This window comes from Protopterus annectens, chromosome 9.part0, assembly GCF_019279795.1.
Source record: "Protopterus annectens isolate FY-2018-M chromosome 9.part0, PAN1.0, whole genome shotgun sequence".
Taxonomy (NCBI): domain Eukaryota; kingdom Metazoa; phylum Chordata; order Ceratodontiformes; family Protopteridae; genus Protopterus; species Protopterus annectens.
This window is the reverse complement of record NC_056743.1, coordinates 1,812,342,914-1,812,368,733: the sequence shown is the minus strand read 5'-3', so window position 1 is coordinate 1,812,368,733 and position 25,820 is coordinate 1,812,342,914. Positions and strand designations below refer to the sequence as shown.

The following is a 25,820-nucleotide window of genomic DNA, read 5'->3' as shown; positions in this document are numbered from 1 at the left end:
CCCATGCTTTGGAACAAAATTCCTAACTACATTAGGCAGAGCCCCTCACTAACACTCTTCAAGAGAAACCTTGACGAGTGGATGGATAACAGAAAATACACCCCTGGGATCACTTCATTGGCTGTTCTTGACAGAGGCTCAGTTGATTAATCAATGGGGTGGCGAAAGCTGACACACACTGGCTAGGCTTATAAATGCCTTCGGGCAGATAGCCTAGTACCTACCTATGAACCTATGAACCATAGTATTTTATAATAGGACCGTGATAAAGTGAACTTTCTTAATAATGTAAAGTTGAGGAGGGCATAGTACAGTTTATGTGGCCTAACAGAAATAATAGTACAGGATAAAATACATGATTCCTGGCTAAGTTTTCATTTTAGAACAAGATTTCACTATGGTGTGAAGTCTCATCAACATTGCTGTTATCTGAACTTCCTGCTGAACTCAAATAAGGATAATACTTGTAAGGATTATTTAGAATTCCAACATCAGAAGTTAAACAACTGACGTGGACATCAGTACTTTCACTAGAAAAAAACACTTCAGTGCTCAGAATTGCTTTCATGCACTGAACTGACAGCTTTAGTGGAATGCCTAACATAGCATCAAAGGTCAGAGGGTATTCCATAGAGAATTACAATATGATGAAGCAATAATAACAGAAAAAAGGTAAAAATAATTGTGAATCGTGAAATGATTATTGAAAAACCACAGAAGAAAGCATAATAACAGTGATACAACCATGAAGGTATGAACAGTGACAGATCACTTTAAGTTGCTGTTATGTTCTTGCTTTTTTGGGGGAAAGGGGAAATGTGCCCAGGACATATACTTGCCTGGCATTCACATAAAGATTGTTTGTGGATACAGATATGCAAGTGTTAGACCCAAGTACATCATACTAGATGGCCTAATAGGATAGTATTACTGTTAGGACTTCTAAGGACCAAACAGAAGCATGTCTGCTAATTCCACTGCTTTCCATACCAACAGAACTATGCCTAAAACAGCAGTCACATAAAGATCTACTGCATCACTGATACATGCATGTCCTGTACAAGCCCAAGTTTATGGATGCTGAAAATGAGGTGGTACTAGTGGTCCTCTGTCTCCATGGTAGACAGCTCTTTGCAGCCCTTCGATGACCATGTCTGTCAGGAAATTGTCAGCAATGTTAAAGCTGTGGGTGGGCAAGATCATAATTACAATATTGTCCATCATATGGCAACAGATATGATCTGTGTTACTACCCACAGAGCAAAGTTCTTGGCACAGGAATGGAGAGCAACAAGTGGTTGGTTGTCAAATGAACCAACCCTTATGGAAACAGAGAAGTTAATGGTCTCACTTAAAAGCATTACCATCTCCACATAGTCCCACAGTATAGTGACTGATATCAGGACAGAGTTGGACAGGCCCAAGAGACATTCAGCTGACGATGCCCCAGGTATGTGGCCCTAGTAACGATATATGCAACCCTTCCTGGTTACATTACAGTTTGTAATAGCTGTCTCACTAATAGCATACAGGTACCACTGGCATTCAAGCTCCATGTTCATCTGCATAAGGTATAGGCAGGGTATTACTTGCTATCAGATTGTTATAGTTATAAGGATATCAGTTGCATGAGTAGTTGTGGGGATGGGTCCTATTTACATTTTATATTATTTGCTTTGGTGTATTCACAGGGGATTTTTTACCAGGAACCAGCACTATAGAACAGCCCCAGCCTCATGTTAGTGAATCTGTAGCCTTTGATAATGATGGTGGGCATGAGTTGGCACAATGTGAGCATGCAGATTATGTATATGTTGAACACAGGGAATGTGACTCCCATATCGCCTACTCAAGAGTTTGGACAAAGTCTCTTTGCATGTGGGTACCAAAGAAACATAGACATCTGAGTGTGGACATGTTGATGGGGACACTATAGATCAGGAAAGTATGATGCCTCCAGTAGAGAGATCTGTGAATCTGCCCCTAGCACTTGTGGACAGGCAATCCACATGGGGGATTAATGGTGTTTGCCGGAGGTATGGTTACTAAGCTCTCCTGAGATTGGGTTGTCAGTAACAGCCATACAACATGTGGGCAGGGCCATTGTGGAGGCACAGGTTAGTTCTGCCGAACCTTTGTCAGTACTAGTGAGGGTAATCCAGGCTGCCCATGCTGACCTACAAGAGTGAATAATCTATACGTGTGATTTGTTGGTTAGTCTAAAGTACACATTGGGCCATGCTTTGTCTTTTCTGGGTTGCCTCCCAGGGGCGAGGGGCCATCCTTTTGGCATGTCATCTGCCACATCTACCAATGTTAGCCAACCTGGCCTATATAGATGGTCAAAATACTGCGGACACAGCACTATCACTTGGGTTGGAAGACAACTAGCTAATCCACCAGAGTAACTCCCTTTTCACAAAACCCAATACTGTAATCTGAAATGAAAAGTGGTGTTGGTGTTGTTTCCAAACTGATTTGATGAACTGTTGAATTTTCTTCTTGTGAAGTCTAGTCAAAAAAATCATAAGAGTAGCAGAGGCCATGAAACCTGGTGTTATGTGATATTCCCTGGCAGATGTCAAAGTCTGGTTGGAAAACATTCAAAACTGTTCCTTCTAACATTCTACTTTATCCTGCAGAAGAAAACACATCATTAGGACAGGCCCATAGCAAAGCTATCAGCAGCCAGTTTCTCTCAAAGTTAGGATGTGGCAGCTTCACGTATAGCACAGGAGGCTAAAGCAATTTCTAGAGACAATGTCCCATGTGTATCTCTTATCGTCACCCTGAGCTTACATGCTGTCTCTGTTTGAATATGTTCACGCACTGTACTGACCTGCTTTACTTTGGCCTCCCACAACCTGGACAACCAATTCATGTTCTCTCGGTCCTTGAAGTAATACCTTGGCTGTGAAGATGTTGCATTGCTTACTGCCCCCTGTGTACCTGAAATATATAAGCAGCTAATGAAAAACTGTAAACTTGCATCATTCATGCAGTAAAGTTGTAGTTTATATAGGACTGCCTGTGTATTATAGCAGTGACTAGCAATGGCTATTGCTGGGCAGAGGCATAAATTAATACTGATTATATGGCCAATATAAGAATTTGGTATGTATCACTGATTGTATTATCAATATAAGAACTCAGAATTTATCACAAAGATAATGATTCAGACATGCAGCATATAGTGCACTTAAGAGCATGTACTATGATAGATTCATAGTGCCTTCTTCAATAGTGCATGAACTGTGTAAATATTCAAACTCTCTTCTCTGCATCTTAACACCTGCTTACAGGAGAACATTGTTAAATATGGACAGCATTCAAGAACCCCTTGCAATAATATTTGAAACCATTTGCTTAGAATACCCTTTGGTAACAGGAATAAATGTGCTCTTAGTTTTAATAAAAACTAATATAAAACATACAGTGAAATGTGACATTTTTATATATCAAAGGCTGGTAACCAAGCAACAGGAACATGTACAATAACAACTCAAAAATCCAAAAAGCAGCAAGCCAGGAGCACACCAACCACCAAAGTTTATTTAAATCAACACTGTTTAATTGTTGTCAAGCAGTACTCTCATGTAGCAGCTAAGACAACTGGCTAGATTCACTAAAGCCTACACAATCCATTTCCACCATGTGCGTGTCATGGCATGACACAATATGGTAGCGCACTTCGGATTCAGTAAGCAGCTCTACATAGTGTGTAGAGCCACACATACAGGTCAAACACTGTAGCATGCTAATTACAACTTAAGCAGCTGAACTGCATGCTAATTAACCAATCCAGCATGGTGGAGCTGTTCAACAAGCTAAAAAGCAATCATGTAGACTTAGTGCTGGTTTCTCCTGCAAATTCCAAAATCTATTGGAATTCAACCATGGAGATGAGTCTACACAGAAAGAAATTTAGAGGCTGCTGATTTAATTCATTTTTATGTGCTACAGGCCGAAGCCTATGCTGCCGCTGCTGCCAATAAACCTAGGCCAAGAGGGAGAAGAGTTTTCAGGCTTTGTTTAACTTTTCACAATCCACGTTATGTGGAAATTATAGAGCACTACAGGGACGATAGTGACACACTACCGGAACTCTGCAACCTCTGTCATCCTCAACTCAGAGCCAGGGCCAACCAAGGGGAACCTATTCCAGTAGAGGCAAAAGTATGTGTAGCACTTAGAATCTTAGCTACAGGTACCTTTTAGAAACCAACAGGGGATATGCTGGGGGTGTCACAGGCATCAGCATCCAGGATCCTCCATCAGTTTTCCTAAATGTTATGCTCCAAAATGCCAGTGACCACATGTATTTTCCCTGTAGTCTTGAGGAGAGGGCCAGACATATGCAGGTGCTCTGCTGTGTAGCACACTTCCCTGAAGTAATAGATGGCATAAATCGCACACATATAGAACTTAAGGCACCACCTGTGGAACAGGATACGTTGTACATAAACAGAAAGGGCTACCACTCTATTAACTGCCAAGTCATGTGTAATGCAAAGGGAATCATCTTGAACGTGTGTGCTGGCAACCCTGGCAGTTACCACAACTCACATATCTGACACACCTCCCAACTGTGCTAGATGTTTGCTGGGGTGGATATCCTACAGGGTCATTTACTGGGGGATGCAGGTTATAGACTGGAACCATAGCTGATGGCACCCATCAGAAATGCACACACACCTACTGAAGAACGCCATAGTGAGGCACATGCTTAAACCAGAAATATCATAGTGAGTGAGTTTGGGCTACGTCATGGTTCCAGTGCTTAGATACATTGGGGGGAGCCCTGCAGTATAATCCATGGACACGTACTGAAAAGTTCACAGTATGTGCCAAGCTACACATCATCATCCTGAGAAAACAGCATCAGCAGGATCAGCAAGAGGAAGGAACACACATCCAACCACCAATGCCAAGGTCACAACAGCCACAGGCAGATGAGGAGTCAGAGAGGAACTGCCAGCTGCACTGGGTGTAGGCAGATGTAGGCATGTTCAATATGCCCTTCCCCTGGCTAAGAGACAACTCATAGCACACTCACTCACCACCTAGGGGCCTAAAATCTTCCTCCAACACACATACATATAGTAACATTGAAGCTAAGCAACTGTCACAACCTTTACCTCCCTGTGTATTTACTGTGTACTGCTTGCATCAGACGGAATCAGCCCTGAACTAAAACTGTGGCAATTGCTGCACTTACAAGGTAAGTCTTGAACCTGGAGTGTATTGTGTAATAATATGAATGTGTGGCATATCCTTCTATATCATTACTTGGTACTGTAAACAAGTAAAAGGTGGGAGATTTGTACAGAAATTGCCTTAATATGTAACAGCAGAGACTTATTTGACTTATATGTGTCCATTATTACGTAGTAGGCCTCAGGCATCAAAAAGTTACACATTCATCTCTCAAAAGTACTAATGATCACTGCATGCCTCAGTTTAGCGCCAAACATTTGTACTGGAAAATCAATAAAGAGAGAAGTTAGAAAGTAATGATACACATTGCAGTTTCTGACTTCACCACCCTCACAAGATCATTCACAGTAAAAATGGGAAATTTTGATGCTATCAGCTGTCTAATTTCCAAGGCCAGTATAAGTCAACAATACAATTGCCAGTTCAGCACCACAAATGCAGAAATACTAAGCACTAAATCAGCTATGCACCCTTATCATCAGACAAGAAGCTTATGTATCCCTGAATCCAAAAGATAGAAAATAAGAATATGGCACAGTTATCATCAATTGCACAACATGTCGTATGTGGGAGGGGGCAGGAAACCTAGGCTGATGCAAAAGATTGGTGAGTGTGTGTGAGCAAGAAAGAGAAGCAGGCAGACATTGGGATAAACCAGCAAATGGCCAATGAGACAAAATGAGTTTTAAGCTACATGACTGAACCATGTAACTGTGGTGTGTGTGTCTGCAGGGGTCCCCCAGGTGAAATTGGTGTGTGAGTGTCTACATGAACAGAGCTAAACTCTGTGCTAGCTCTTTGTCTTGGTATGCTGGACAGGTATGAGCTGTGCATGGTAGAATTGACAGTTCATTGCTGTCATCCCCGTCCATGGGTAAATGGCTATTCAGGAGTTGCATTGGCACTTCCACCCCCATGGCCAGATGCACTGCTACTGCCTGAAATTGACTGATGTCTTCTGGACAAACTCCCTTCACGGGGATGCCCAGGACTACAACCCCATGGCCTGCCACATCTGGGTGTAGACAGCTCACCCACTGATAGAGCAGTGGAAGTACTGCCACTATGGGAGCATGATCGGGCATGACCATGTCTAGAGATGTGAAATATGAACAACAGGCTGATGCAAAAAAAGGAGAGGAACAATAGCAACATATCCTTGTTTGTGCCATAACAGTAACTCAGCTCCATAACAGTAACTCAGCTTTGCCCCCCTTCCCAAAAGAACAGGCAAATGACACATGTTGCTAACAAACCATCTTTAAAATGCTAAAAGTGCTATCAAAGAACTGTCCCTGAAACATTTGTACATATTTATGACAGAGCATTCCATTTTCATGTACTGGCAGTCATATATACCTGTTAAAGGCCTTAACAAACATGCCCATGGCATCAGTACACTTCTAACTAATGCATACAGATAAAAGTGTAAAAGCCTTTGCTTCAGATTTTTCTTAATTACATTCCAGCATATGTAGTATGCATCTGACAGAATGCAAGAATACTTTTTGAAGTTCAGTAATCCTCTGTGCAGATAAATCCCAAAGAAATAGCATATGTTCAGTCTTCTCCATATAAACAAGTCTCCTCACCATCAGTTTGCCTAGCTACATGGTTGCCTTTTCATATGGTGTAGATTCAGAACTGTTAGCACAGTGAAGATGCAAATAAGGTGTGAACTGATTAGAATTGCTGAATCCCAAATACTTGGATCTGTCTATAAGCTGTTAACATAGTGCAGGCACTGTGTCTGTGTTTGTTTTTAATGGATTTTAACTGTGAAAGATTATTGGTTGGGAATAGGAAAACACAACAGCAATGCAGGCTGCCTTGCATCCAGTGGGTGTTTTTAATGGATTTTAACTGTGAAAGATTATTGGTTGGGAATAGGAAAACACAACAGCAATGCAGGCTGCCTTGCATCCAGTGGGTGTGTCAGGTTAAATCTACAAAGTGTTAGATATAAGGTTGGAAATGTAAGTAGCACACAAGTCACGGGTTGTGTTCAGTAACATCCAACCTGCCCTTCATTTGTTGGAAATTTCATATGATATTATTTCCAGTTAATAACTTCACACATTTTAAGGCCAATGATATACAATGGCTTATACACTGCATGTCTCAGATTACAGGTCAGATAACTGAATAATGAACAACAAACACAGAGAGGAAACACTGAGCTGTATATTTGTAAGCAGTAATTATAACAGGTTGTGTGACCATTAAGAGCACTACATTCAAATATAATAAATGCACAAATAACAGTTGTAGGGATTCATATTACTGTAGATTATGTTGCATTTGGTTATTTGCAGAATGATTTCAGTTCGTTGCTGCAAAGCTCTGTGTGTGGCAAACAGGGATAAGGCACCCATCCTGTGCTCTAAAGGTTCATTGGAGTGAGAGTTCCATTCCAGATCTCTGTAGACATATCTCATGTGAACCATCATTTTCTAATGTGTATGTCATAGATTGATTTTCCTCATTTTAACTACTTGTCCATTTTTTTGTCTTTTCTTCCTTTTCTGTCTTGTTTTTTTTTTTTTTTTATGGGCCACTGTTTGTGTGATGTGGCACTTTGCACAAGCATGGGAAATGGAGAAAATGAATGTCAGGTTTGGCTCTGCTTATCTCATTTGTGTGAAGTGTGGCAGTGTGCACACTGGACAAACTGGACCACTCAGGAAACAGGACCCAGACAGCCAAAAATTGAAACTGGATATATTCTATTTTGTCTGTTTGGCACTCCACAAACCCACTAAGCGACATTGTGTGGCAATTAATAGAGAGACCTTAACAATGATTAGTAAATTAGGGAAAGTCAGGTAACTTGTCCTGTGGCAGCACTGGACAACTGGACCACTCAGGAAACACACAGGACCCAGAAAGCCTGTGGCAGCAAGTGTAAATGTAGGACCGGAGTACAGCGTGTGCAGCCTTTTTTTTACTGTTGTGACATTGACTGTTATTTCAACTTTCTTGTGGCAACAGGTGTAAGTATAGGACTGCCATACACGTGGTCCTGGGTATCCTAATACAGGATATTCCATACACATTTACTGTTGCTCTACTTCTCATTGTATTCACTCTCACTTAGTGGAGCTGATATTAATTATATGTATGAGGGATGAGACACTATTATTGTGTCAGATTTACCTTCCAGTTACAATTATTAAATTCCTCACTCCTTGGCACTGCTGCTCTCTGCTTACCATCATGCAAACACTCAGGTGTGTGCACTCTAGTGAACTCCATATGTGGAAGTGATGGGAAAGCATCAGTCTCCATTGGTGTAGGTCTTCTGGTAGACATGACTGGTGCTGGTGGGGAAGGTGACAGGTTTAGGGCACAGAGGTAGTATGTCTAAGAGTCCAGGATATTTATTGGACTCCTAGTAAAGCACCACAGCAAAGGCTTCTGCAAGGGGACTATTCTAGCTCCCAGTACAAGTCTGAGGCTTGGAATAGTTTAGCCCAGGCTGTATCCAGTGCCACTGGTATCCCCTGCACTGGAGAGCAATGTATGCATCATTTTAAGGATTACAGAGGAGGACTTGGGATACTCTTGCATATTGGTTGGAGGAATTTAGGACTGTGGACATCCCACAGCTGTGTAAGTATCAACAAAAGAGAGTATTTGTAAGACTTAGAAAGGTGAATATAGGCAAGACTGGTATGCATAATGGTCTTCTGTTCTGTTATTTCCCCAGCTTCCAGAGATTGGGAGTTCAGTGTCCTGGCCCACAGGGATAGATTGGAGACACTGAGGGAAACAAGTGGTATATATGCAGCAGAAGAGAAGTGTTATTGTAGCATTAAAAGTTAAACGTAGCTTTTTTGATATTTTATAGAGTTGTATCAAATTGAGCATGCATATCCTAACTGTAACAGCAAGTATATATGCATTAGCTTGTAGAACAAACCAAGTCCAATATTAGACTGTACTCAGAGTTTTTGGGTTCAACTACCACAATATACAGCTACACCATACTGTTATTTCTTCAATAATATTTAGATTTAATTAAAACCTCTATACCAGTGACACAAATGCCCTGCTGTAAACTGTAATCTGTATAAGTGGAAAACACATATGTGCAATATATGCGCATTTCAAGGATTAATCTCCACCAAACATGATAAGGAAAGAACAAATTCACGAGAAAAAAACAAAACAAAAAAATCACCACTGCAAGCTGTAGAGTCAGGCTGACTAAGTGCTTATTATATCCAAATAAGTCAAAAACTACTGTTCATTGTGTTCTACAATAAATATTTCTTGCTTTTATGAACAGTAGTTTTGGACTTATTTGAATATAATAAGCACTTAGTCAGCCTGACTCTACAGCTTGCAGCGGTGATTCTTTTGTTTTTTTTTCTGGTGAATTTGACATTTCAATGATTACTTGCAGCAATCTGTAGAATAGTGTATATCTGTTAGAAGGTAGACTTAAATGTAAAACTTAAGATAATGGAATTGTATAATTGTATTAATGAATTGTATTAATGCATTGTATGTCACATATGATGGAATTAATCTTATCTCTTTTTTCTATCAACCTAACCCTTATGTCTCTTTTTCATTTTTGTTTGTTTTTATTTTATTTTTAATTTTTTTCTTTTCTTTTTCTTTTTTATTATTATGTGTCATCAAAATGTGTGTATGTCATCCATGTGTACCACATCACTGAATGCTCCACAGTACAGCAAGGAAGGCTGGTGCCAGTGGGTCAGCCAGCCTTTGCTCCACTGGCTCCAGCACCGATGTCCAGCATGTCTGGGAGCCAATCTGGCAGCACTGCCTCTGCTGGCCCTGCATTACTTGCACCTACAGGTAGACCTGCCCTGGAGGCTGGTCCAGTCATACCCTCCGAGATCATTGGTAGAGGAGGTAATTTCATCACCCCCAGCGAGTTGCCAAGATTGGTGCAAAGGATGTTGCATGCCTATGCTGGATGGAGAGGCTGCTCTCCCTCATGTTCCAAAGGAGGAGAAGGAGACATCAAGTACTCCAGCCACCTGTGGAGTAAGGTGACAGTGATGACAATCCAGTGGGTGAGGACTTAGTTCTCACTGTCTCCAAGCTTGATATCTGTAGGCCCAGGTTGTCTCCCTACCCTCACCCCAATCATGGTGCCCCCCCCCAACATTTTATGTCCATCACCATCCCTGTCTCTTGGCTTGTTTGTCTTGTCTGTCTGCAATTGCTTCCTCATCTACTCAACTTATCTGACCCAGACATACCTATATCCCTTCCCTAGCATTCCTCTTTCTGTCAAGTAAAAAATAAATGGGCACCTATCCCACAAGAAGCAAAAATCGTCAAATACATAACTCTCCATTTTACACACGTCTTCTTGACACACGTGATTTGGTCTAGTTGGTTATACAGCATGATTACATTGTGGTCACCCCTCTCTCTTTAGGTGACAGTCCAAATTCAATTAATATTCTGCATATATTTTCAGTTTATGCTGTTGAAGAAATGGATAGCTATGGTTCTTTCCTACCTTCCTCCTGCATATTCCTGTACTGGTTTCCCTATGTTCTTCCCCCTGCTTGCTCCCCATTTCACCACTTTCCTACCTACCCCATTTTAACACCTTTAATCTGGTCAAAAAAATAGAATCACACACAACACACATAAGTAGCAGAAAATGCAATGGATCCCCTCACTTTTTGGCTTCTATGTTTGCACGGAGTTTGGCATCGATGGTACAATGCTGCAGTTATCTCCACTTAAACATGTGCTATGCCAACATACAACAACACATACTATAAAATATTAATGTCATTGCATTATGCTGTTTGTTTATTTAAAAGTATTACATACACTTGGATTCAAACCCAGTATTATCTGGGCTTAAAAAAGAAATGTGTTAGTGCATTTACACCTGCTGCCACAGAGTCAGTTAAGCTGCAGATGTGTTTCATAGACTCAGTTGTAACTGTCAGAGTTTAGCAATGCAGTTTGCATTTGCACACTGCTTAACTACATGCAAACAGAGAAAATAAATGGAAATGTGTATCTTGCTAACCACCAAGCAAACCCACTGCTTGCTGCCCTGTGGAAAATGAAATATTAATATGTGTTACTGCTGAAGGCCCTATCAAACAATATGTCACATATGTACAATACAGCCATGTTTTGCCTCCCCCCAAGCACTGCAACCCTGGTGTTTCATTAATTTTTTCACACTTATATCACCTACACTACATAATTAATATGTTGTGTGATATGCAATGCACATCACTCTGGTAACATGCAGAACTAGAACTATTGACCCATAAGCCTAAACAACCTTATCTGCAAGGCTATGGAAGGAATTGTCATGGACCTTATCCACAAGGACATAGGGGACCTTCTGCACACTTGACATATCCTATTTTTGTTTTGTCATGGGTAAATATTGCTTATTAAACCTAGTAGACATCTTTGGTAATGACCCCAAACACCTGAATGAGGAGTAACAGGACATATCGCCTATGTTGATTTTATCCAAGCCCTTAGACACTATCCCGCATTCAGTTATCATAGAGAAACTCTCCCATCTGGTGATTAACTCGTACATTACTACATATGTAGCCAATTGTCTCATTGACAGAATGCAAGCTGTCAAAGTTGGGTAGTGCACCTCCACCAGTACACCACTTACCAGTGGACTATCGCAAGGATCTCTGCTGGGTCCTCAACTGTTTTGAAACTAATTCTCTGAAGTCCAGCCAAAGGTAAATGGCCTGTGGCTTACCAAGTTTGCAGATGACTGTCAACTGGGGGCACTCATATTGAGTCCCCCAAGGATGTTAACATATTACAGAAAGAGCTGACACAGTCAAATGATTGCTGTCAAACTCACAGACTGAACCTTAAAGCAAAACAATGCCTCATTGTCCCCTTTGGCAATAAAGTACCCCTGCTAATTATGACATAATAGCCTCCCTGTAAACTCACACACAGTGTTGAGAGATTTGGGAACACGTGTTGATAGCAATCTACACTTCAATCAGTATGTGTTCATAGTGGTGAGACACACATTCTTCATTGAACACCTCATAACTAAGAGCAGCACATCCATGACCAGGGAGGTCATAGCTCTCCTGTAGTCGACCCTTATCAGTCCACTAATTGAGTGCAGTGCTCCCTTCTGTCTGCACCTCACCAGACACCTGCAGCAACTGAAGAAAACTCAAAGGTTTGTGACCAGGGAAACCCAGGGCCTCCAGAACATGACATATATGGCAATACTGAAAGACCTGTCACTGTATTCAGTATCATGCAGGCTACTGAGAATGGCCTATGCCTGGCCTACAGAGCAGTCTCAAACCCTGCCCAACAGGAAGTCCTGGACATCGACAAATCAAATAGGACAGGAATAACTTGCTCCAGGGATCTCAACCTAGCCTGTGACATAAAAAAAGTATATGCTGGGGGGGGCAGACATATCTCCCATCAATTGCCATTCCTCTGAATTAGGCTCCCACTGCATGTGGAACACTGCTCCTCAATTACCCTATTCAAGTGCAACCTTCATAACTGTATGGGTAATTGTGAATTCACTACTGAGGCGGCACCTATGTTCCTCATGGACAGGGTCAGTCAGTGCTGATCACAAAATATGTCTGCTAACAGCCATCTAACTATGCTCAATAAGGGTACTTGTGTTTTTACATGGCTAAGTTGTTAGCACCCTAGGGCCATAAGCCTAGAAACCTCCTATGAAACTATGAACTTATGCAGGCCTCCCAACATGTCCTGTTTATGTAATTCACTATAAGTTCCCTGCAGCCATGTAAAAATCAGACTTGTGCCATGGTGCTTGCATAAAGTACTGAGTTCTGTAGTCTGTGTACTTTGATAGGTAGGGGTTCTATTCTTAATGCATTCAAGTGTGTGTGTGTGTGTGTGTGTGTGTGTGTGTGTGTGTGTGTGTGTGTGTGTGTGTGTGTGTTTGTGTGTGCACTTGCTTGATATTACAGAGAGTGTTTTACACCAGCATGTGGGACACTGTTACTGCCATATCCTCACCAGACACTGCTGATTTCATCCACTATAAATTGTTGTCTAAGATACTCCAAGTCATACTTGAGCTGTGGGGGTTGGCTTAAATACAGTGTGTGTGTGTGTGTGTGTGTGTGTGTGTGTGTGTGTGTGTGTGTGTGTGTGTGTGTGTACACTTGCTTGACATTACAGAGAACATTTTACAACACCATGTGGGGCATTATTCTTACCATCTTCCTATCACCAGACTGGTGATTTGTGGATGTGCAGTATACCCATCAGAGCAGGGTTAGAGATGGCCTGTAGTCCAGGCAGAAGTCATCTCATCTTACTGATACTGATTTTAGGAACAGGGCTTTTAGTCTATCCACGTACATCATGGCTTGGTTTGTGGGACCTGTATTTCCTTGGTGTTAACCCCCCGTGGTTTGTCCAACTGCTGCAGGTGTTAGGTGAGGTACATGCAAAAGGAATCATTATACTCTATTAGTGTTCTGATGAGATTAGAGTGCAGTGCTCTTATACTCAAATCTGGATACTATGGCCTGACTTATGAGGTGCACAAAATAGCCTTTCCATACCACTTTGAATACTTATTTGAAGTTCAGATTGCTATCTATGTGTATTCCTAAATCTTGCACCACTGTTTTCATCAAAGTGGAGAGAGTTGCCAATGGTGTACTTACCAGGAAATCCCACTTTGCATAAGGCCCAAATCCTGACACATCCTGTATTTATTAGTAGACTGTGTGCCTCTGGAACCTATTATTTGTGTGTGCTAGTCCCTCTTATAATATGTTAACATCACTGGTGGACTCACCGATTGCAACCAATATGCATGAATCATCAAACCTGGTAAGCCATGGGTTGTATTCTGTAGCCTGGACTGTCAAAAAATAGATTCCAAATAGTATAGGACCCAGCATAGATCCTTGGGATAAACCAGTGGTGACAGCTCTAATAGTAGAGGCTGTTCGCCAACTTTCACATTATGTGGTTTGTTGGTGAGGACATTGGTTAACCATCTAGTGACGTAACTGTTAAATCCTAGCTGGCAGAGTTTGTCAATGATACCTAACTGGAGGATTGTCTCCAAGCCCTTGAACAGATCAAGACAGGCAGATTTCACTGTCTTACTTTCATGCAGGCCTCTCACACAGAATCAGTAGGTTGTTGAGAACATTACATATCATTTGTAGCGTGACTCAGAACATACACCTGCCTGACACAGTATAATACACATTTCAACATGCCCTCCAGGTGGGCTATGTTCCCATAGAAGTGTATACATCAACATGCATCCACCTGAGTAGGGTGGGGACAGCGCCTAATGCATGTATGTATAAACACATCCTGACTGTCCTGATCTGTGAGTTAGACCAACATGCCATCGTGGACCTTTTCTACATGGACACTAGTAATATCCCAGCTGTGTACAACAGACATCTGTTAATTGTCAATTCTATATCTGTGTCTGTTACATCTGTCAGATGTTCACAAAGACTTCCTGTACAGCATGCATGATGACAACACTATCATCCTGTGAAGCTTGACCTGGCCAAGGCACAGTGAGGTATTCACTCCACACTGTCAGATGTGGCCATCAAGACTTATATCACCAAATGAGTAAAACAGTGGATCACATACATGGCATCAAAATATGTAGAAATGTGTGAAGTGACCTATATCTCATGTCAGTGATCAAGTCTGTAAATCAGGGCTTTCTGCTAGGGTGTGTGTGTGTGTGTGTGTGTGTGTGTGTGTGTGTGTGTGTGTGTGTGTGTGTGTGTGAATTTACTTGACATTACCCTTTTCTGTCCATGATTTAAATGACAGATGTCAAGAATTACATACAAATCCTGTGTCCCAGCAGCTGTCTGGAGGACTACAGATTGTGGACAATCGTTTACTCCAACTGTGATATCAGTATAGTACAAATAGTATCAATTCACACCAATGATTGCTGCCACAGCCATGACAACACATGAGATGGAAATAAATATGTAGGGATTTGTTTCATTACTCAAACAAATGCATAAACCAGGGATCATGTAGACATCACATCCTATCAGCAAACTAGTTGTTATGTGCCCTGTGTCCTGGGTTATATGGTATGTGGAATGTCCACCAGCATGTGTCCACAGTGGTGAGCACTCCCTTGCATGTAACACAACTACTGAGTATGTGCAGGAATACCTGAGTACAATGCACCCTTCCTCATTTCTCTCCCTACACATCTTCCAATGATGTGTAAATGAAGTGTACCCCCTTTGCCACTGTGAGCTGTCACACATCTGTTTGTGCATACCTAGGTGTTAGTTTTGTTGCATAAACATTACTGTCTGATAGCACAGAACCCCCATCAAGGTGTAATACTACATGCATATGTGATATCTGTTTCGGTGATGCACTCATGGCATGCATAACTGTTTAACGACATTGATGGCATGGGTTAAATTTCTGACAGTGCAGATCATGCCATAAATATATATATATATATATATATATATATATATATATATATATATATATATATATATATATATATATATATATATATATATATATATAGATAGATATATATATATATATAAGTCTACTTTGAAGCATCTAAAACCCATAACATCTAATTTTATAACACTGAGACCAGAACATCTAAAACCCAAAACATCTAAAAACCATAACATCGAATTTCATAAAATCTAACACTGCAAATCAAAAGAAAATAACATCCCCTCCACATATAATGACACCAAACTACCAAACACACTTTCTACTACATTTCTGCAGGGGGGGGCAAGCACCCCCACACCCCCTGTAAATTTAATATACCAACTCCAAATCGCACTACAGTGGGAAAAAGTTAATTTCCTAACCCCACTGTATCAAGCCCCCCTGCAGAAACGTAGTAAAAAGTGTGATTGGTAGGTTGGTGTCATTATATGTCATTATATGTGGAGGGGATGTTATTTTCATGTGATTTGTAATGTTAGGTGTTATGAAATTCAATGTTACGGGTTTTAGATGTTCTGGACTCAGTGTAATGAAATTAGATGTTATGGGTTTTAGATGTTTTGAAGGGGACCTATATATATATATATATATATATATATATATATATATATATACACACACACACACACACACACACACATATATATCTGCCCTGCATACCAGTCAACTAGCCTGTAGTGATCATAACATCGTGTCTTTCCTCACACCACCAGCATATGTTAGTGTCAGGGGGAGTGTGCTTGATTACACTCGTAGATTACTAACATGTCATAATAGTTGTACAAGTGTGTTGGTGCAGAACCATCTGTGCTCACTCAGAAACACATACGTTGTGTCAGAGATGTGGGTATTACTGGTGGTATTATTCTGATATTGTCCATAATTGTGTATGTTGATTTTATTGTTGGCCATAGGTCTGTATCTGTGTCCCACTTGTTGGAAGCCTCTGCTGACAGTAGAGCCACACTCAGGCAAATCAGTTTGTACAGCTTCACAATATGCACTCAACTGCAATTGTATTTAACATTGCTCATGTTTGGATGCTTATATCACACAGACATCTTCTCCACTGTTATGTCACCTTGTGTAACAGTCACAACATATACATTTGTCACAGTGTAGTCCATACTGTGCCATGTGGAGATGTGATTAGTGTTTCTGCTGCAACTGTCTTCCTTTTACATTTCTTCATGTGCAGTACATTACAATGTTTCATTTGTCCCCCTTCCCAATGCTCATCCCTAAACTTCTTCTGTGTGTCACTAGTCAACAAGCACACTTCCCATGACTGTTTCTTATAAATGGCAGTCCATGTATCCTTACAGATCATTGACACAACTTGTACAGACTGCCTGGAATGTGATTCCACAATACTTAGCACTATATACACTATCCTGTGCTTGGGACATATAAAATAATATATGATAAGCTCTGGTGATTATTTTGGCATTCTGTGCAATCCCACTAACTCAGTTTTCTTCGCTGTAAATAAGTTTACTATCCATGTTGCTTTACACGGTTTCCTGGCTGTCATCATTGTTGCCAGCCATGAAACCCTGCTTGTTTACGTTTGAAGGCAGTGCACGGCATGAATATGTATTAAACACTGCTGCTCACTGCACAAACATGTAAGCTCAGTGCAGGACTCGCGTGAAGTCTACACAGAGTTTATTGAATGCCAGGGAGCATCTTTTACAATAAATGTGCTAAATTAAGTGGAATGTCAGTAAATAGAGGGTACCTGAGCACCTTTATTTAGAACATTACTGATGAGGTTAAGTTGAAACAGCAACTAGAGATATTTTATTCCCTTTTATGAAAGAATGATTTTGTGTTCATCAACAAAGATCAAAAATTTAGTAGACCTGAATTTAGCAGAACTATCATCCTTACAATATGGATTTTGGTGCCATTAAGGGGGTGATCAGTAAAAACTTGGGATAATTTTACTATTAATGGGGTTAATTTTGAAAGCTTGGTCCCTTACCAAAAGTGGCATGTAGGAAAGATGTTTGTTTCAAGAACCTTTTAGAAAGATTTAAGGTGGGCAATGGGTCTCCGGCAGTGAGACCCTGTGGGCATTGTAAGCAGCCCCAGTATATTTTGGAAGGAAACATTTTTATTGAAGCTTTTGGGAAGGTTCAGATAACGCATTGTTATCATTGCTCCAGTAGTTGAGTGATTTACATAGCTCAGTGCATTAAATACCCATGTTTTTATGTCAGAAAAATCAAGAAAGTATTAAAAGTTGGAACTTGTCAGCATCTTTATGACATTAAAAGGATGGATGATCGTAATGCTCTCAAAAGACTTAATAGGTCAACGAATGGTCATAGTTATAAATTTTATATAGTGGATAATATGAACCCAGATATGAGGGTGCCCTTGGAAAGACTAGTTGGAACTTAAGGAACCTAGATGGGATTTGAAAACTTAACTAGCTTTTAAGTATGGGTTCAGAGAGACTGTCTCAATCAGCAGCATTCTTAGGATGAAGGCAGCCTTTTGTGACAATGTCATTTATTTTTATTGATGAATGCTACAATATTAATAATGGTATTTTATATGTTCTTACTTTTATATATGTATTTTTCTTTCCCATTCAGTCATATATTTTATATGATAAACTGTTTTTTATGTGTTATCTTGTTAATATCAAATTATTGCATTGTTATTCATTCTAGGTTTTCCTTATGATGGCATGATTTAATGGATAATTACAACAAACAACAAATAATTAAAACATAATTACAACAAACAACAAATAATTAAAACACATTTTTTGTTGCTATTTATTGGGAGAGGGGTAAATTTAATAGTTTTAAATATTCTTAACTTTTTAGTATGCTTTTTTTCCAGTACATGAGCAGGAGCGATGATTTTGTTTAATTGACTAAATATAATATATTTGCTGTTTTAATTCACATCTTCATTAAGTTAGTCATGAGCATTTAAGGAATTTTATTTATTAATGAACACACAATTAGAGAGGAGGAGTTTTATGGTTTTAAGAGGGCCTAGATTTAGGTAGGAAGTTTATTCTGATGAAGTTCCATTGTACTGGAATGAAAGTGCTAAATTATTTAATATATTTTGCGAGCTACGTGAGTATATTGCTTGACGACATTTGAATTGTGCTGGTTTCAATAAACTTTGGTAATTGGCGTGCTTCTGGCTTGTTTTCTTTGGATTTGCAAGATATTTCAAAGGCTTCCACACCTATTAAATAAACTCCTCTTCTCCATTAAACTCAATCCATCAAGCCTTGCCTTTAAGAAGGGATTCTTGGGTGGACAACATGGGGACTTGTACATTCCAGCATGGGATTTGAGGGATGAAGTTCTTTACTGCAAAATGATATTCACCAAACCAAAGAACCCATGGAATAAGCATATCACATAATTAATAGAAGCTGTTTATCATCTTCCTTAAAACTACTATGATATATGAAAAAATAAGCAGAAAGCAACATGTAGTCACAGCAGTCAAGGTTCTTAAAGCCTGGTAGGTTGTAAGCTTTACTGATGACACTATGATCATTATCATCATTTGTTTACAAGCTTGTTTTATATCTACCTTTTTCACTAGTTTCAGCTTTGTTTGCAACAGATGTGCTTGGATGGATTTCATTCTCTTTATATTAGTAGACCTGCTAAATAGAGCACATTATTAACATTGATCAGTATCGTAAAAGTTCCAGAACAAAACACAGCTAATATAAAATTATTTGGAAGCACTTATTAACACATTTAACCAGAAATATCATTATACAACACATTCCTATAAAGTTCTCAAAAATATTAACAACTATTTTTTTCATAATGCAAACAGTAATGCATTATTTTGACAGTTATCAGTTGGAGTGTAAGAATGTATATATACACTCACTATTAGAAAACTGTCAGGTAACTAAATAGTTTTAAAGTAGCTAGAAGAAGTGAAGATGAGAGGCAGCAACAGTTTAAATGTGACCAATGCTAACCACTGGCATAACAACATGTAGTTGACATTGTCAGAAGACAAGAACTTTAAATGATTAATAAATGTATCAGATCAAGCAAATGGTGTCACTGAGTATAAATTTATATCCTATACTAATGCTCTATTCTACAACAAAAAGGGCTAAACAGCATTTAATGTAGACATGATATATTTCCACTCCACTCTTAACTGAAAAAGGTAACACCAATTGCCAAGCCAAGTAGCATGTGTAGAAGACAGTTCAGCTTATTTTTAAGGTATAATGTTAAGTTGTCTATCTCGCCTTCATTCTTGCTGGATGGGTTCGGAGCCGACCTCGGCTCCGACTCGGCCACTCTAAAAGCTCGAGAGTTGGTTCCACCGGCTCGAGGCTCCCCTTATATCCCACAATGCTAGGCGAGAGTTACCTCAGATCTCGTTTGCCGCTACAGCTATCGAGGTTGGTTTTCTACCGGTTCTTGGTAAGTGACTAGTTTTGTGTAATTTAGTCTATAAAAACCCCTTTAATTTCAATATTTTTACTTATTTCCCTTAGTCTAGAGATATTTTTATCCCCTTCTAAAAAATTCCCGTTTTTTTCCCTCAAGAAGTTTAGGTTCTTCCCTTGGGCCTACAGGCCTTTTTCTCTTCCCTAGTGGAGTGTGTGTATTATTTTAAAATCCTAGTTAGTGGTTTTTATTATAATTTAACTTGACAGGGTGTAATTAGTGTGTTTGTGTGTGTGTTTGTTACACCTGTTTAAAAATGTCTAAAGAAGCAAAGGTCTCCGGATTCAAGAAGTGTGATGCGTGCTGTCAGAAAATGTCTCTGACAGACGCTCACACTTCTTGTGTCTACTGTCTGGGGCCTTTGCACCTGCAGGACTCCTGTGCTGTGTGCCATGGCTTCAGCCCCAGGGTCCTGCAGGAAAGAAAAAATAAATTGATATTAAGAGGCTTACTCAAGCCAGAGGATTCCCTTTCTGTTTCTACAGGGAAGCCCTCTAAGGCATCTAAGTCTTCGGCTCCGACAACTGAGCCGAGACCTAAGGTTTCTAAGCCTCTGTCTACATCGGCTCCGGCTGGAGCCGATGAGTCTCAGTCCACAGTTTCTGTGGTTCCCTCGGCTCCGGCTGGAGCCGAGGTATTAGAAACTCCCGTGTCGGCTCCGACCAGACCTTCGGAGCCGACAACTAGGAAGAGGTCCAGGTCACCATCCCTTGGCTCCGTTCATTCGGCTCCAGGATCTCCCCTGCTGTCTGAACGGAGCCATAGATCTCACTCCTCTAGGTCATCGAGGCTGTCGGATCATGACCTTCAGAGGGTAGTGAGTCGACTTCTCAAGTCCGAGGCACTGACCCAGATGCTTCAGAGCCCGACTCATCAGTCGATGCCTGCCCCTGTCCATCAATATATTCCTCCTTCGACTCTTTTGAGCTCGGAGCCGGGTCGTGTCGGAACCGAGACTGTGATGGCGTCGGAGCCGATACAATTGTCTTCGGCTCCGTCGTCGGCTCCGATTTCTTCCTTTGAAGAATCTCGGCGGACTTCCTCGTCGGCTCCGAGGGGGTGAGTGGCATCGGACCCTTGTCCGACCCCCCTCTCCCTCTCGGTGCTTCGGCGCTGGTGAGTTCGGCTCCGACATCGGCCTCGGAGCCATCACTGTCGGTGCCGAGGGAGGTTCTCAGCTTCTCGGAGCGGGGACCTCTGGCTTTGCCTGACAGGGGTGCATTCGAGGTCATGCGGAGTGTGTTAGAGCCTGGCTCTACCCCACAGTCGGCTCCGTCCGCCCCTCCCTCACGGTGCCTCAGGTCAAGTCGACTCACTCCCTCATCCCGGACCGCAGAGAGCCAGCTCCTCAGGAACCCCTGTGGGATTTCATCCTCTTCGAGGCCTCTCCTGATTTGGCAGAAGAGCCCCTCGGAAGAGGAAGTGTAAGAGGAAACACATTGACTCACCTGAGTCCATCACGCCAGACACAGATTTGGATGATTCTGAGGGTTCCCCGTTCCCCTTCTGAAGATGTCTCATTTGCAGACATTCTGGAGATCCTGAAAGAGAGGGGAAATTGGCCAGCCCTCAACCCTTCGGAGGCCGAAGCTGTGTATGTTGAGCCGTTTGCCTCTCGTCCTTCGACCTCCTGGGTGTCCCCTTTGACCCCCTCATGCAGGTGGTTGCTAAGAAGGCATGGACGGCTCCTGATTCAGTGGACCCCACTCCCAGGAGACCCTCCAAGTTCATAACAGCACCAGCAGACAAACAGTTCTTAACAAAAGGAGTTTCTGTGGATGCTATGGTGGTAGCTGCTGCCACTAAGAAGGAGCTAGCTGATCCTTCAGTACCTGTCCATCCACCTAACAAGGAATCTAGGTCCATGGACAGGTAATGGAAGCGGATGTTTTCGTCAGCGACATTTACCATGCGTTCGCTGAACTACCTGTGCCATTTTACTCGTCTTCAAAGGGACTTGATCAAGGAAGCGAGTGAAATGTTAAAGGACCCTACAGCTGCGGGTTTCCAAGATAAGATGAACACGCAGCTGGCTACCCTTAACTCCATAACCAACTCCTCCATGCGCCTTCTTTCTTACGCGGCTGATGGAGCGAGCAGAGCCGCAGGGACAGGTGTGGCCTTACGTAGGCATGCCTGGATGCGGCTATGCAATTTGCGGACCCCTTTCAAGACGTCTTTCACTAACCTCCCGTTTGATGGATCATCCCTCTTTGGTCCTCAAGTGAAAGAAACCTTGACTAGGTGCGAAACTGATGGCAAGACCCTTTCTGCCGCCGGAGTCCGTTTTCTACTCCTTCTAGGCCTTACCCCAAAGGCCAGAAAGGTGGAAAGATGTGGTTCCGTAAACAATCTCAAGGGACTTCGCCTGGCGACAGAGTCGCTTCCCGCCAGAGGCAGAGGCGGAATAACAATGGTAGACGCCGCCCTAGGGGCAGGGGGTCCGAGAACCAGGGCAATCGGGAAGCCTTCCTGACAAGCCCTTTCAGCATCCCTGAGGTGTTGCCCGACTGCCCATCTTCGGAGGCAGTCGGGAAGATTGTCACTGTACCCAGAAGCCTGGCTATCCCTGACTCAAGACAAATGGGTACAGTCCATCATTTCGAAGGCTATTCTATCCCCTTTCTTCGCATTCCAAATCAGTCAAAAAATCCCTTCCAGATGTTCCACCCGCTCAAAGGGATCTAGCGGTTTTGGAGATTTCAAAACTGCTTGCAAAAAGAGCAATTCAGCCAGTTCCAGCAGACCAGCAAGGATCCGGAATCTACTCAAGGTTCGTTTTAGTTCCAAAGAAAACAGGGGACTGGAGACCAATTTTGGATCTCAGTGTCTTGAACAGATCAGTCAAGAAAACAAGATTTCGGATGGTCACGCTGCAATCCATCCTTCCCCTTTGGGCAAAGGAAACTGGATGTGCTCTATAGACCTTCAGGATGCGTACTATCACATAAAATGAACAGACGCTCCAGAAGATTCCTCCGCTTCAGGCTGGGAACCAGTCATTTTCAGTTCAGGGCCCTGCCCTTTGGTCTCACCACTGCCCCCCGGGTGTTTACCAAATGCATGACAGTGGTAGCTTCTCACCTGAGACGACAAGGATTCCAGGTGTTTCCATATTTGGACGACTGGCTCCTCACAGCTCCCACCAAGCATCTCCTTCTGATGGCCAGGGATTACACTTTTCGCGTTTGTCAAAAGCTGGGTATTTCAATAAATTGCGAAAAGTCTGTTTTGTCGCCTTGTCGTACTATTACCTACATAGGCGCAAACCTAGATACAGTAAACATGTCTGCGAGACTAACACATCAGAGAATAGCAGACATTCACAAACTGGTATCACTCCTTTTCAACAACAACAAAATCAAAGCCAGGTTAGTTCTGAAAGTGTTGGGAATTATGGCAGCGGCCATACCTCTGCTTCCATTAGCCAGATTCCACATGCGGATCCTTCAATGGATGCTCTTTACTCAATGGTCATACCAGCAACTTCCAATGTCTCACACCATTATGATCACGCAAGCGTGCAAAATCATCTCATGTGGTGGATGTCTTCCCCTCAGCTCTTGTTGGGAAGACCATTTGTTCCACCTCCTCCGGTTGCTACTCTGACAACGGATGCCTCCCTGATCGGGTGGGGGGGGCATTATCAGGGCAGGACGGTCCAGGGCACATGGCAACCAAACGAATGCCACTTGCACATAAATGTTCTGGAGATGAGAGCAGTGCTTTTAGCGTTGCAAGCCCTTCAAGACTCTCTTCCCTTGGGAACGATTGCAGTCCAAACAGACAATATGTCTGTAGTGTGGTACATCAACAAACAAGGCGGAACCAGGTCATACCCCCTGTGTCGAGAAGCACTCAGACTGTGGCAATGGGCGATTTCTTCTCAGCGGTTTCTGATAGCAACGCACATCCCTGGAAAGTCCAATCAAATTGCGGACAAGTTTTGCAGAGCTGTACTCATGCCTCACGAGTGGTCTCTGAAAGACTCTGTAGTGAGAGAAATTTTTCTCAAGTGGGGTCAGCCTTGCTGCGATCTTTTTGCTACTCCCCAAAACAGCAAGTGCAGAGAATATTTCACTCTATTCCCTTTACCAGGCCAACCCAGCAGAGACGCTCTAGTCCAAGTTTGGCCCCGGGGACTTCTGTATGCATTTCCTCCCTTCCCACTAATCTCTCAAGTGATACAGAAAGCTATCGCTCAGAAGGCCTCATTGATCCTCATTGCAACTTACTGGCCTCGACAAGTGTGGTTCCCCTTTCTACATCATTTTCTTTTGGAGCGACCGTGGAATCTGGACCTAGTTCCAGATCTTTTGATCCATCAGTCGGGTCAGTTTCATCGCTCCCCTCTCTGAACCTCACTGCTTGGTTCCTCCCGCTCCAACCTTAGCCAGGCTTCCTCAATTATCTCACTCTGTTAGAGATATTTTGATAGCTTCCCATAAATCTTCCACTCGGAAGATTTATTTGAGTAAGTGGAAACGCTTCACATATTGGGCTCAAGGAAAGGACATAGATCCTTTCACTGCTTCCATCCAATTAGTCCTTGATTTTCTAGCTGAACTCTTCCATGCAGGTTCATCTCCTCTACACTTAAAGTTCAATTGGCAGCTATTTCTAACTTTCATGTGGGTATTTCTGAATCTGCCTTAATGTCCCACAAGCTTTGCAAAGCCTTTTTGAAAGGAGTTTTTCTTCTCAGACCTCCTATAAGAAATCCTCCTTCTCCTTGGGACCTAAATTTAGTTCTTGCTTCTTTGATTCTCCCCCCTTTCGAACCTGCAGTCTCCTGTTCTTTAAAATTATTATCATGGAAGACTCTCTTTCTGGTAGCTATTACTTCAGCTAGAAGTGTTTCAGAGCTTCAAGCACTCAGCTGTCGTCCTCCTTATCTTTTGTTTCATAAGGACAGAGTATCCTTACGAACTAACCCGTCCTTTTTGCCTAAGGTGGTCTCGACGTCAAATCTAAATCAAAGCATTGATCTACCTGTCTTTTTTCCAGAATACTCCAATAGGTCTGAACAAAAATTACACTGCCTGGATGTTCACCGTCAATTGAGGTACTACTTGGATAGAACAAAACAGTTCAGAAAATCTGATCAGCTGTTTGTCTCCTATGCGGAAAGCAGAAAGGGACTTTCAGTTTCAAAGGTATCATTATCCAGATGGCTAACATCTTTGATTTCCCTTGTATATGAAATTAGACATCAAAAGCTGCCTGATAAACCTAAGGCCCATTCCACCAGAGCTTTGGCTACTTCCTTAGCCTTCCAAGACAGACTGCCTATTGACACCATTTGTGCAGCGGCTACTTGGGCTACTCCTCACACTTTTATTTCTCATTATAAGTTGGATTTAGCTTCTAGGCATAGATCTAACTTTGGTTCCACTGTTCTCAGGAGTCTGTTCCGTTAGGCCACCGGGACAAGGTGCTAGGGACGGTCCCATCCAGCAAGAATGAAGGCGAGATAGACAACTTAACATATAGAAGTTATGTTCTTACCATAACGTTCCATGTTAGTTGCCTTCTTCTCGCCTTCTTCTTGCGTCCCACCCTCCTTCCCCCTGGCCTGGACAGACCTAGAGGAGTTGTGATTGTGACCTCTCTTTCTACCACCTC

At 41.9% G+C, this 25,820-nt stretch overlaps 1 protein-coding gene across 1 annotated transcript in view; it reads left to right on the top strand.

Moving 5' to 3' along the window:
* The window catches only part of LOC122812280 (venom factor-like), a 2,973,268-nt gene that overhangs the window by 985,706 nt on the left and 1,961,742 nt on the right, over nt 1-25,820 (top strand). The window lies entirely within an intron of this gene.